This window comes from Micromys minutus (genome assembly GCF_963924665.1).
Source record: "Micromys minutus genome assembly, chromosome: 2".
NCBI lineage: Eukaryota > Metazoa > Chordata > Mammalia > Rodentia > Muridae > Micromys > Micromys minutus.
The window spans coordinates 15,858,501-15,872,309 of record NC_137971.1 but is presented as its reverse complement, the minus strand read 5'-3'; positions in this window follow the sequence as shown (position 1 = coordinate 15,872,309).

Genomic DNA, 13,809 nt, shown 5'->3' with positions numbered 1-13,809 from the left:
CATCTCTCTGGCCCACAGACTCAGCTCTTTCTTTCTTTCTTTCTTTCTTTCTTTCTTTCTTTCTTTTTCTTCCTTCCTTCCTTCCTTTCTTAAACTCTGTGTTACATATATTTTATTGATTATAACCAAACTTTACATTTATTAAACTTCTTCAGGCATTTATATAAAGTACAAAATTGCACAAGAAAACATCCAGAAGGATTGTTGCTGTGGTGCCTCCCCACCCCAGAGAGCGTTTCCCAGTGTAGCCTTTGGCTGTCCTAGAACTCTGTAGCCCAGGCTAGCCTCGAACTCAAGAGATCTGCTGCCTCTGCTTCCCAAGTACTGAAATTTAAGGTGTGCACCATCTCTCTGCCTGGCAGAATGATTGTTTATGGAGGCAAAAGACATGGTGCCCTTAGTAGGTCCAAAGCAATGTCGATTCCATGTGGTCAGTAATCTGAAAAAGAAAAATGGAGAATGTACGTTTTCCCTTTCCACTTTTCTTTTTTCTTTTGAGATGGGGGTCTCTAAAGTGCTTGGCTTGCCAAACAATCCTCTTGCCTCTGCTTCCTGAGTAGCTGCAACTATGGGCAATTTTTTTCAATTCAGAGTTTAGAGCCTTTTTTTTTTTTTTTTTTTTTTTTTTTAATAATTCTGTTTCTTTCCCTAAGGATCCCTTGAAAGATAGTTGTGAGCCACCATGTGGTTTCTGGGAATTGAACTCAGGACCTCTGGAAGAGCAGTCAGTGCTCTTAACCACTAAGTCATCTCTCCAGCCTGAGTTTAGAGTCTTAATAATCAGAATGCCAACAGAACCCAGATGGACTGGGCTGAGGTTGGAGGTGGGGCAGGAGTGAGGTCAGAAGCAGCTGGGAAGATGGTGTGAGGAAAAGATGCCATCACTGCACTTGAAGCCTGAAATGGAGGTTAAGACCACACATAAAACCTTACCGTGGAGTCAGCTATTTCTGGACAAGGCCTAGCTACCCAACTGCTGGCAATTTGTTTTGATTTTAATCTTCAGTGTTCCTGGCTACAAATATTCACTGTAAACATATCCAAAGCCAGAGAAATAGGCAAGGTGAAAATGGACCTCCCAGCCCTCAGAGGCATAATAACTACAATGACATTCAAGTACATACATCCAGATTGGTTTCTCTGTAGAAATGGACACATTTATATGCACACATTTGTAAACTGTAAACTGTTACAAAATTCTTATAGTAAAACTATGACCACTTAGAGCAGTGGTTCTCAACCTGTGAGTTGTAACCCTTTTAGGGGTTAACAGCCCTTTTGTAGGGGTTACCTAAGACCATCAGATAACACAGATATTTACAGTATAATTCATAAAGGCAGCAAAATTACAGTTATAAAGTAGCAATGAAATAATTTTATGGTTGGCAGTCACAAAACGTGAGGAACTGTATTAAAGGGTTGCAACATTAGGAAGGCTGAAAGCCACTGTTATAGAGCTTAAGCAGCCTTATGCCTGCAGTTAACTGTGCTCCATCATCCCATCTACGTATGCATTGAAGATGCTAAGCAGGGCTGGAGAGATGGCTCTGAGGTTTAGAGCATGTACTGCTCTTCTAGAGGACCAGGTTCCCAGCCCCCACATGGTGGCTCAGCCACTCTAGTTCCAGGGAATATGACATACTCTTCTGGCCTCCACTGACACTGCATGTATGTGGTACATAGGCATATATGTAGGCAAAACACCTGTAACTATGAAATAACAATAACTACATCTTTAAAATTCTAAACAAAAAAACAAAACAATAAACAAGCAAAATGCTTTCCACTTTTCCTCTGATGGTGACCTCAGTGCTCTCTTAGAAGATGCCTTCTCTCAAAACGATTGTTCCTCCAAGTGGTAGCCTGTCTGGGGCAAGCCTGGGTTTTTCTCCAGTATCACAAATAAGTAACAGCAAAAGTTGTGGCTCCTCCCACCTTTCTTGGCGCCTAAAGTATATGCAAAGTGGACAATGTACCAAAGCACTGTACATTACCATGGAGTTGGCTGCAGTTTCTGGGGTTGAGGTTTCAGTTTTGGTCACCCCCCCCCCCACACACACACACACATAAGATATCTTGGACATCTGTCCCTGTCAATATCCAAGCATTATTGTGACTGGCAGGTGTGGAACCTCTCCAGAGAAAAACAGGATTCTTCAGATGTCAGAGCCTGTAGCCAGGAATTAGGATCCTGGGGGAAACTTTATGCTTTAGTAAATGTGCATCATAGCCACTGGTGAGGGGGGTTTCTTCAGATTCTGAACTGCACTCACAAGCAACCGAACTGCCTTCAGTCCTTCACGGAAAGAGGTAAGATATAAATTGACTACTTGATCATTTATTCAGTGATATCAGAGACATTTTAACACAGGGGCAATGAATGAGTTCTGCCATCATAATTAGAAGGGAAGGTTAAAAAAAAAAAACAGGAACAGAGAAAATTCATTACAAGTTTTCCCTTTGCTACCTCTGTTAAAAAGGGATTTATTTATATACTCGTTATTTAACTATCACTTAATGTGATACATTTGTTTAATTACTAAATCTATTACATTATAGAGCGTTCTTTGTATGGTATCATCTTTGGGTTCTCTCTGAATCTTGCTATTTTTATTTCTTATTTTTGGTAAATATTCTGCATGTACTTGAAAAAAATGTAAATTAAAACTGCAATTTTGTCTATCATTCTCAGTGAAGGAAGAAATCAGAGGAGTAAAGTCCACATTCCTAGCTATGGTTAACATCTCAGGCTAGGGTAGTAGCTTAGAAAACATCCATTCTGCTAGCTTGTGTGAGTCCTGGTTCCGTCCTGGAACTGCAGAGAGAGAGGAGATAGATGGATGATACATAGATAGACAGATCAGAGGGAGAGGATAAAAGAGGAAAGGAGGAAGAAAAGAAGGGAAGAAATATCTCAAGGTGAGTGGTTTCTCTGGATTCCCTCAGAAACCGCATCCAAAGCTGTTCAAGTCTCTTGTGTTATATGCACATGACACTTTAGGTCACTACTAGATTATTTGTAATACCTAATACAACATAAATGCTATATAATTAGTTGTAATATAGTTTGGAAAAAAGTCTGCATACATTCAGAACAAAGGTTTCTTTTTCCTCAAATATTTTCAATCCTCATGAATTTAAATTGCTATTTATCTGATGTATATAAAGTGTTTTGCCTTCATGTAAGTATGTGTACCGTATGTATAACTGATGCTCAAAGAGGCCAGAGAGTGTTTTGGGCCCCCTAGAACTGGAGTTACAGCTGGTTATGAGCTACCTTGAGGATGCTAGGAAGGGCAGCCTGTGCTCTTAAACCCAGACCCATTATCTCCGATCCCAATTTCATATGACTTACTCAACTGATATGGACGACCCACTATATTGGACATCCTGGAATTCACCTTGCCGAAATCATCAAAGCCTTTTCAAAACAGAATTTTCCTCAACAGTAAAAATGTTGTTTACATTTGTCAATCCAAGGGGCTGGAGAGTTGACTCAGTGATTAAGAGCTTCTGTTGCCGTCAACTAGCTATTCCTGGTTGTCAACTTGACTACATCTGGAATGAACTCCAATCCAGAAATGGAGGGCACACCTCTGATCCAGATCTTGAGGCTGGAAGACACAGGTTTCTGACCTGGATCTTGAGGCATAGTGGCCATGAAAAGCTTAGGCCCAGGCAAGGTAGTGCATGCCTTTAATTGCAGGAGACTGAGGCAAGCACATCTCTGAGTTCAAGGTCAGCCTGGGACAAAGCAAGTCCCACACCCAGGCCTGGTGGTACTCATCTTCAATCTGGGCCACACCTTCTGCTGGAGACCTACAGAGAGACATTGGAAGAACAAAGATTTGCTCTTCGACTGCTTGCACTTACTTGCCAGCACATCTTCTACAGAAGACTAGCCTTGTGGGACTGAGAAACTACTAGATTCTTGGATTTCCCATTCACAGATGCCCACTGTTGGGTTAGTAGGACTGCATACTGTAGGTCATTAAAATAAATTCCCTTAGTATATAGAGACATCCCATAGGTTCTGTTACTCTAGAGAACCCAGACACTGCTCTTCTAGCTGACCCAGGTTTGATTCCCCACTCTCACATGGTTGGCTCACAGCCAGTTCAAGAGATGCTAAAGTCCTTTTCTGGCCTTCTTGGACACTAGGCACTTACATGGTACACAGACACACATGCAAATATAATACCTGTGCACATTTAAAAAAAGGGGGGGAGCCATATAAATACTACAAAGTTGAAAGTAACAATTTCCTGATTCTTTCTGTCCAATCCTGGAGGGCAAGGTGGAGGTGCTGTCAACTAGGCTGTGTGCAAACAGCCCCAGACTTATGACGGTTCTACTAAATGGTTTTAGACTTTATGGCAATACTAAAGCAGCACACATCCAGTGCTCATTGGGATGCTGATCTTTCTCTGGCCTAGCAATACCCTACACCATACTCTCTGGCAGGAGCTGGGCGGGGGCTGTGAGCTACAGCTCCTCGTCAGCCGAGAGACACAAACAGCACTCTAGAGTGGACTGTGTTGCTAGGCTGTGATGTATGAAGTGCATTTTCCACTTTCACTGGTCTCAGTTCACGGAGTTTAGCAGGCTCCACCACCCCGTTAGTAAATGTTACATGCCTGATCTTAAAAAGATAATATACAACATGGAAGGGATTTTACTATATGCCCACTTTGGTACACTCTGCTTTTTCCCCTTTTTCTCAGGGTATCTTTTCCGTATCAACACACTTGTATCTTCCCTGGTTGTGTGGCTTTTAATGGTTGTGTGGCTGGATGGAGTTGTTCCGTGAGGTACTTAGTGATCATCCTTTGATGGACCCTTGAGTGACTTCAGGTGGCAGCTATGAGCAGTACCGCTACAGGCAGCTCTCCAGTCATGTGAGCCTCGCGGCTGCTTCAGTGGCTCCTGCAGTGATCCTCATCCACAGCTTCCCGCTTCCACTCTGCTGTAGACCGAGGTATTCAACCTGATTCCTTCCCTTTAATGACTGCCATTTGTCCTTTGAGGTTGTCTGCCTCTAAGCCTCACTTAAGAGCAACCTTCTGTCCCTGAGCTCTCCAGCCTGATGATCAATGCGGGGGGATGGGAGGAAGGCATTTCAGTTTTTAAGTGGTCTTTGCTGGCACTCCACAATGTAAGCAGGGTCGGCAAAACTCACGAAGTATGATTTCTCTAATAGGCTCTGGCTCTGGTTCCTGTACACCTTGGGCAAGAGTAAGGGAAATGCCTATTTTCCAGAATTCAGCAACCCAACTTCTACCTCCAGTATTGGTGAGATCAGATTAATTCTTCCACCCATAATACGCCTGCTTGTCAAGCCTGAGAGTGCTTATGTATTTTCAGAGAACTCTCAGTGAGTGAGCAGCCTAGATGTGGGATCTCCATTTAACGAGCCTAGGTCCTTCCTGTGAGTTCTGTTGCTTCTAACCATGTGCTCAAGCCAACAAGTCCTTCTTTACTGTGCGGCTGGATGGCTGCAGTGTTCTATGACCAACAGACAGCCCGAAAATGTCAGAATCTAGTCCTGAGTGAGCCACACCTAACCTCCAAGCACCTGTGACCAAGGCTGGCAGAAGTAAAGTCCTCAGGGTGCAGAATTTCTGGAACCCCGTGTAGCAGCACCATGTGCCCAGTTGGGGGAGGGTGTCACAGAGAAGGGAACAATTTCATGAGAATTCAGTCTCAAAGTAAGCTGTGGGGCACAAGTATCCCGAGAGTTGGTACATCTGCGAACACCTGTTGTTTCCCCATTTGCTCTGCTGAACCAGAGAAGCTCAGAATCCCCCAGGCTGATCCCTTGACTTTCACACCTGTCTGTGTCTAAGTGTTTTGTTGTGACTGAAGCCAGCAGCCAAGGCCTCTAGAAAATCAGGCATAGCATTTCTTGGCTCTGCTCTACCACACAAAAATCAAGCTAATTTTTCTGCTACTGGCAGCTCAGAAGGCTGCTTTCTGCCCCGGTCATAAGAACACAAAGTCAAAAATTTTGTGCTTGAAAGAGTTCCGAAAGAGAACACTATGGTAAGGAACATGTGAGTCTCTGACTTGGGAAACTGGATTTTAGAGGTATGTTGGCCCAGATGCTTAGAGCTTGCCACCTCTCAAGAGCTCAGACTTGAAATCTGCTTCAAGGGTGAAGGTAGACTTGGTAAGTGGGATAGAGAAGACTGTGTAGGGGGACAGTCCAGAGTGGCTGAGCAGGGTTTTTCAAATACAAAGAATGTTCCCAGGCTCCTTAATACAGTGTGTTTTCCTGTACCTCTAGCTGTTCCTGATAGAAAGCTAAGTGACTGGGATGGAGGGTCAAGAGACACAGGCAAGGAACAAAATCATCACTATCAGGAACCCCAGCAAAGAGTAAGTGACTACTGGGTGACTCCTGAACCTTCAGCTGGGGAGGCCCAGGTGTTTCCTAGACTAGCACAGCTTCTGCCTTGGGTACATCTTCCTGCCAAGTGTCATCCATAATGATATAAATAAATGATAGCTATTAGTAACTAGTTAATAACAGTGATCACCCGAATGAAGATTTATTGAGTACTTACTAGATGCTGCCAGGCGCTATTACGGGCTCTTTATAAGTATTAACTCAATTAATACAAACCAATGAAACTGGTACTACTGCTGTGTCCATTTCACAAACAAGAACTTTGGGGCACGGAGGGGTTAAGTGACTTCTGGAGTAAGAAAGGTGTTTCAAACCCAGGGAGGCTGGCCTCAGACTGTACTCTCCTAGAAACCCTGCCCTCCGGAAGCTATTAGTCTAGAGAAACTATTTCAGTGTAAGGTCACACACAGCACAGTGAACTCAGTGTTTGAAAGGCTCAAGCAAGGAACAACCAGGTCTCCTTAGGGGTGGGACAAATTGCAACACAAAATAGCCAGAAGACATGCTCAAAGGTGTTCAACATCATTCCTGTGACCGGCTCAGTGCGGGGAGAGCCAGGAAGGACACTCCACACAGAAGACAGAGAGGAATCAGATGCTGTCAGATCTGGCATGGCAAATCTGAAAAGCTGGCACGAAGGTAGGGGAGAGTGATGTCTTGTAATATTTCATTTTGTTTTCTTGAACATGCGTGATGAGTTTAGACATAAAAGCTGTGGTCAGAGTGGCTTATTAGAGATAGCGGAGGCTTCAATGTGGAAAGTGGATTAAAGCAAAGTGAGAGTCAAGGAGGCCACCATAAAAGCTGTTACAGGAAACCTTGAGGACTGGTTGACCTGTCATGGTGCAGCCAAGAGACTGCACCATGAGTTTTGAGTATTCAAAATATGGATTCTTCTAAAGCAAATTAAAATATATACCATTTAAATGAATATGGGCAAAAATATAAAAATATGTTTAACAAAAATATTAAAGTTGTTGTTCAATATATAAATAGATATTAAACCTAATAATTAAGGTTAATGTAAAATAAAACAATGAAATATTGGTGGCCATACTAGGAAAAGTGAACTTGGGTATGCCTCTGGGGAACAGTAAATTAATCCAGCCATTTATGGAAAGCAGTTTGAAAGCATACAGTGAACTTGTAATACGACTACCCCTCCATAGTCTAGTAATTTCCCTTCTGGTTATTCAACCCATAGAGGTTCTTGCACATGACAGAAAGACATGTGAACAGACATGTCCACAGCAGCACGGTTTCTCACGGGCAAATAAAAATGCAGGACTATTGACATAATTAAAATAAACATATTTTTAAAGATTTATTTATTAATTATATATAAATACACTGTAGCTGTCTTCAGACATAACGGAAGAGGGCATCAGATCCCATTATAGATGGTTGTGAGCCACCATGTAGTTGCTGGGAATTGAACTCAGGACCTCTTGAAGAGCAGTCAGTGCTCTTAACCACTGAGCCATCTCTCCAGCCCCCACATATTTTTTTTAAAGATGTACAGAAAGTAATGCTATATATTGGTGTTGACTAAATGTGCATGAGAGAAAGCCTTTCTGTTGATGTCAAAGCTACAATAGTGGAAAAGAGGGAAACTAAAAGAGGGTGGTAGTTTTAAAACGGTTAAACAAACAAACAAATGGACCAGAAAAGAAGTAGCTAGAGAAACGATTAGCAGTTGGGAATGAAAACTAGTGGATGTGTATGTATATTATTCTTGGTGTGTATTTATAGATTTTACACTTGTAAAGAACAAGAGCGGTTTATAAAGGTACTTGAGGTGCAAAATCAGTTAAGACTTGCTGTCTGGTAACACAATAAGGCTGTGACGAAGAAAGGAAGGTTAGGCAGTCATGTACATGTTAACCACAACACATCCTGTGTATATAGTGACTTGTTTAACTAGTCAGTTTCCTTTCAATGTTTTGCTACCGACAATATGGCAAGACATATCTTCATACATGCATCGTAATGAATGTTCCAATCTATCTGTAAAATGGGTCAGAGAACATGAACACTTTGTATTTCTGCTGAATATCGGTCAGTGGTTCTTGTAGACCATATTGGTGCATGTGGTACTTCCTTTAAATAAGAACTCCTGAGGAAAAGGGATGTATTCAGTTAGTAGAATGCTCGCCTAGCATAGAAAACCCTGCAGATTCCAAGTACAAACCTGGTGTGGGGACGCATGTCACCTTTGTTTACATAGGAGTTCAAGGCCTGCCTTGGATACACGAGACCTTGCCTTTAAAAAAAACAATTCTTGATTAAGAATCTTGCCTACTCTCTGGAGCATTCCTCTAGGAACCAAAAGCACTCTTATTTCTTCTTTTGGCCTGGGCTAAACAGTGAGGTGTTTGTAGGAAGGTGAACATGATCTCATAGAAATAAACAAGTACTGGGGTATATATGAAATCACTGCTAATTGCCTGCTTTGACAGCACGCCTGTCGTGTCTCACTCGCGGTTCCCCAGGGTTTGGTGCTGAGAGGAGAGGCACCAGACCCACATTCCCATGTGGAAATTACGCTCTGGAGACACCGCCCTCATTTAGTTAGGAATGTGCCCTCCAATGCCCCCTGTCCCACCTCCTTCCACTCCAAGGCTGAATACCAGTTACCATTTATCATCATGTTGATAGGGACACTGGAAAAGAACACCTTTTCTAATATGTAGGAATGCGGTGACTGAATGGGTCAGAATCCAGAAACTGCTTAGAACAGGATCTGATCCACAACTGGTCCAATGAGTGCTTGTTGTGAGCACCACTAGTGTTAAGAAATATTCTGGGACTCCATGTTTCTATGAGAGATAGAAAATAGATATAATTTGATTTTCTTTTGATTTCCTTTATTTTATTTATTCGATACAATTTTTTCAAGACAGGGTCTCACTGTGTAGTTCTGTCTGTCCTGGAACTCATTCTGTAGAGCAAGGTGGCCATGAACTTACAACGCTCTGCCTGCTTCTACCTCCACAAAGCTGAGATTAAAGGAAGCTGCTGGGCTGGAGAGATGACTCAGAGGTTAAGAGCACTGACTGCTCTTCCAACGGACCTGAGTTCAAATCTCAGCAACCACATGGTGGCTCACAACCATCTGTTAAGAGATCTGATGCCCTCTTCTGGTGTGTCTGAAGACAGCTACAGTGTACTTATATATAATAAATAAATCTCTAAAGGCAACTGCCCAAAAAATGTCATTACCTACCTGCAGGGCTAGATGTAAGAACCTTGATTGTGCTAGCTCATAACCATCTGTAATTTCAATTCCAGGGGATCTAGGGCTCTTCTGGCTCTGCCTATTTGTGCTGCTGACATACATTTAGGAAAAAATATGCCCCCTCACATAAATCTAAACATACACACACACATCACATCACAGAGAGTTGAATTCTAGTAAGAGCATTGCAAAAGACTGAGATAGAATTATCCAGGAGAGTCAAGTTCATAGTGAAGGACTGTCTGAACAGGGGATAGATAGAAGATCTCTTTCTGCCTGTCTTTCTCCCTTCTCACCCATATCCTTCTTGCAGTCACTAGATTACTGAAGAATCAGGACAGGTTACATCAGCCCCACCCTCTGTCTAGAAGCTGTTACAGTATAGGAAGGAAAAGTCACACTAACAGAAAACAACAATGAGACAGAATCAGTGTCTCCCAGTATATACAGTGGATGTACAGGGATTTCTCCCTGTCAGCAAGTCAGCATTCAGTTCTTTGGGAAAGACAATCTGTAACTTAAATCAGCTCTGAGCTCACATACCATGTGCGCTGCACCAGCATTCTCTGTGCCCCCACCCTCGGGCAGTCCTTATTGTTTTAATGTAGTCTGTGACTCATCACTCAGTTTCAAAACCCTCTGATCGCTTGCTAAGCATGCGTGAGAAATGCCTGGCTGCAGTCTCTAAAACCAATCATTCCCCAAAATGTTTTACATTTTTAGATGGACAAGAAGACTACCACTGTAGAAACTTGGACTCTTCTCTTCCCTCCTATCTGTATGCACACAAACATAGGTCTGTATATTACAAAGGAAAACGTGTGTGTGTGTGTGTGTGTGTGTGTGTGTGTGTGTGTGTTACATGTTCAAGGCAGAATAGCTGTGATGACACACTTACAACCCTGGTTCCTAAGAGGTAGAGGCAGGAGGATTATGGAGAAGATAGGTTATCTAGTGAATTCAAGGATGGCAGAAAGTGGTAGATGTGTCAAAAATCACAAGTATACTTCTAATATCAGTGCTTTGAAACATTCCATGGTGGAATAAGATAAAGCAGGGGTCCTCAGCTTTAGGTTTTACAGTTTTACTTCTCAATTCCTAGGAAGTTTGGATTGCTTCGCATCATATTAAATTTGGCATCTCCCAGGTAGCCCCTGAAGCGCTAAACTGGTGCATTTCCAATGCATTTGCTCAGCCCCACTAAGTTCAGCATCTGTTTGCAAAGGTGGTTTCTTTCTTTCTTTCTTTCTTTCTTTCTTTTTTTTTTTTTTTTTTTTTTTTTTGACTGAGTCTTGAACTATGGTGAGCTCTGAGTTCACCTTCCTTGCCTGAGACCTTCCGTGGTCTGTTTTTCCTCTGTCAGGCTTTCAAGTTAATTATTTCCTGTTTCTCTGAGTCTGTTCCTTATCCCACCTCTCAGACCACCCTCTACACACTCCTACCCCCATCCACTCCCCAGCACATGGGCCTTTGTCTCTTGGCCTGCCCTGGAGTACTCTCTGAGAGCCTTGGAGTTAATTTCAAAGAAGAGCAATCTCAACATAAAAACATGCCATTCTCGTAAAAGCCAGAAGTTGCTTCATGTTTCTAGCTTTTCGGCAAGTCTCTGTTATGTACCGATAGTCTCTTGATTCTCTTAATGTTTGAGTCCTGAGGTACTATGTAAGATCACTTGCCCACAAAGTTTAGCAAGTCTTTGTAACTGTTTGAGGTCTCTGATGTCCCTCATACAGTAAGCCTCTCAGAACTCCCACCCTGAGCCTGCCTGTCCTAGCAAACAGTGTTTCCCTCGGTATCTCTCCTATTCCCTCTCACCAATATCAGAGCCTGCTGATTTCCTATGGGCTGAGTTATAGCTCAAAATACTCTACATATAAAAGCCATTGGGTGGGCAGGGCTAGAGATGTGGTTCAGAGCACTGGCTGTTCTTCCAGAGTTCAAGTACCAGAACCTACATGGTAGCTGACAACTGTCTGTAACTCTAGTTCTAGGGGATGCAGTACTGCCTTCTGGCCTCTGCAAGCACCAGCTTTTTTGCTTCCTTTTTCCATGCTCAGAAATCTCACCAAACTAGCCTTTTACAATCCAGCCTTCCTTTCTCCAGTCTTCCAGTACTGCCTGGGGATTTGTTTTAGCTCTCACACCTAGTCTTGCTGACGTTGTTTATCATCATGTCTCCTATCAGTGCCTGTTTTTCTCTCCTGTCTTGTCACCCATGAGAGTGCACATAAGCTCTCTGACAGTTTCTACAGTCTACCATTTCCTGGATACCTATTTCCAGACCACTAGAAAGTAAAGGAGGAAAAAAACCAAAAGGCTCTCACAAAGCTGGGGACAGTTTAGTGGCGTGTGCTTGCCTCACATGTATGAGACCCAGAACTCCAGCTTCAGTACCCCCAAAGAGTGCATAGGGTGCATGTGTACATTTAAAGCGAAAACATGGGTCTAAACACAAAGCAGAGGTTCAATTCTCTCTGAAAGAAAGGAGAGTCTCAGGCTGCAGCCATCTGTTCACTGTATGTCAGCTGCAACCCAAATCTGTACGTTCTTCCTCTGCAGCTTAAACAAAGAGAAGCCTTGATGTCTATTGAGGATTTAGGTAACTACTTCCCAGTTAAGATGAGATTTTTTTTTTTTAATTGTGCTTTCATTATGACTCCATCTCCGTTTATTGATCAGGGATTTCCTGCCTCACTTAACTCCATAATCTGCTGATCAGATTAAGAAAACGTGAAAACTATTGTTTGGCAGCAGGAGCAGAGACCTAAAAGTGATACTTGGGAGGTGGGAGAGACTTGGCTACTATAATCCAAGAAAAGTGACTAATTGGTTATGCAGAACATGTTTTTAAGCTTTTTAAAGATTCCTTTTATGCACTGAGCATGGGATGATTGAAAGTTTTGTGGATATGCTGTTACAGGGCCGTTTGAGAGTCCCTAGTGTAGAAATATCCAGCACCAAGTACTAAACCAACAAAGGGCTAGGAAATAATGCACATTAAAAGGCACAAACATATGTATGCCATCATTCAACATATTTTTGGCATTTAATGTGTTCTTTTTAAATGTAAGGAATAATACAAAAGAGCAGTAAATTCTCAGTTATAAGATGCCCTTGATTTCGGTGCTCCTTTTCTTACATTGTTATTACCTAGTATTTAGCTGCACATTCTGGAGAGACCTGTGTTTACTCTTTACCTCCTACCTGCCAGCCTATTGGTCACTTTATTCTCATTAATTCTTCCTCTTGAGGGATACCAGGGAAGAGAAGAGGTGAATTTCAGGTCAGTCTAGTGTGCTTAGCAACAGAAGCAATTCAATCTCAGTACAATAAATTTGGAAGGCCTGTTCAATTTTTTTTTTGTGTCATTTAGGAATTTGCTCTATCCAACTGAGGGAACATTCCTCTCAGTTAAAGCCTAGACAATTTTGAGATTGATAGGATTTTTCTTTCTTTCTTTTTTTGGTCTCTGGGAGTTTTTATTTAGTTCCTTTGAGACAGAATCTTGCTACATAGTCTTGGCTGGACTCAATATCTGTTTCTCTCTCTCTCTTTAAAAAAAAATGTGTCTTTTATTACATTCATTTCATGTGTGTATATATACTGACAGAAGTCAGAGGATAACTCATTGAATGGAATCAGTTCTCTCCTTCAGCCATGTGGTCCTGGGTCAAGAAAGCCAAGTTCCTTTACACCTTGATTATCAACACAGCCACAAACCTCCATCTCCTGAACTCTTCTACCTCAGCCTCCCAAGTGCTAGGATTACAGGCCTTCCCTAAAAACAAACAACAAAACAAAAAAACCTGGCCTGTTACAGCAGGAAATCTCAAGACCAAAGGAAAGAGAATTGTGTATTTGTACCAATTACAGGAGAGAATCTAACCCTGTTTACATTGCTAGGTTTTATTACTTAAAGTTATGCAGAGAAGTGAGTAATTCTACCCATTCGATACACATGGAAAGGGAGGTTTTAAATTACTCTCACCAGTTTCTTAGACTGCAAAGAAAACCCAGCCGAGGTCTGGAGAGATGGCTCAGTGGTTTAGAGCCTTAGTTGCTCTTCCAGAGGTCCTGAATTCAATTCAAAGCAACCCAGTGGTGGTTCGCAACCATATACAATGGGATCTGATGCTCTCTTGTCATGCAGGCATACATGCAA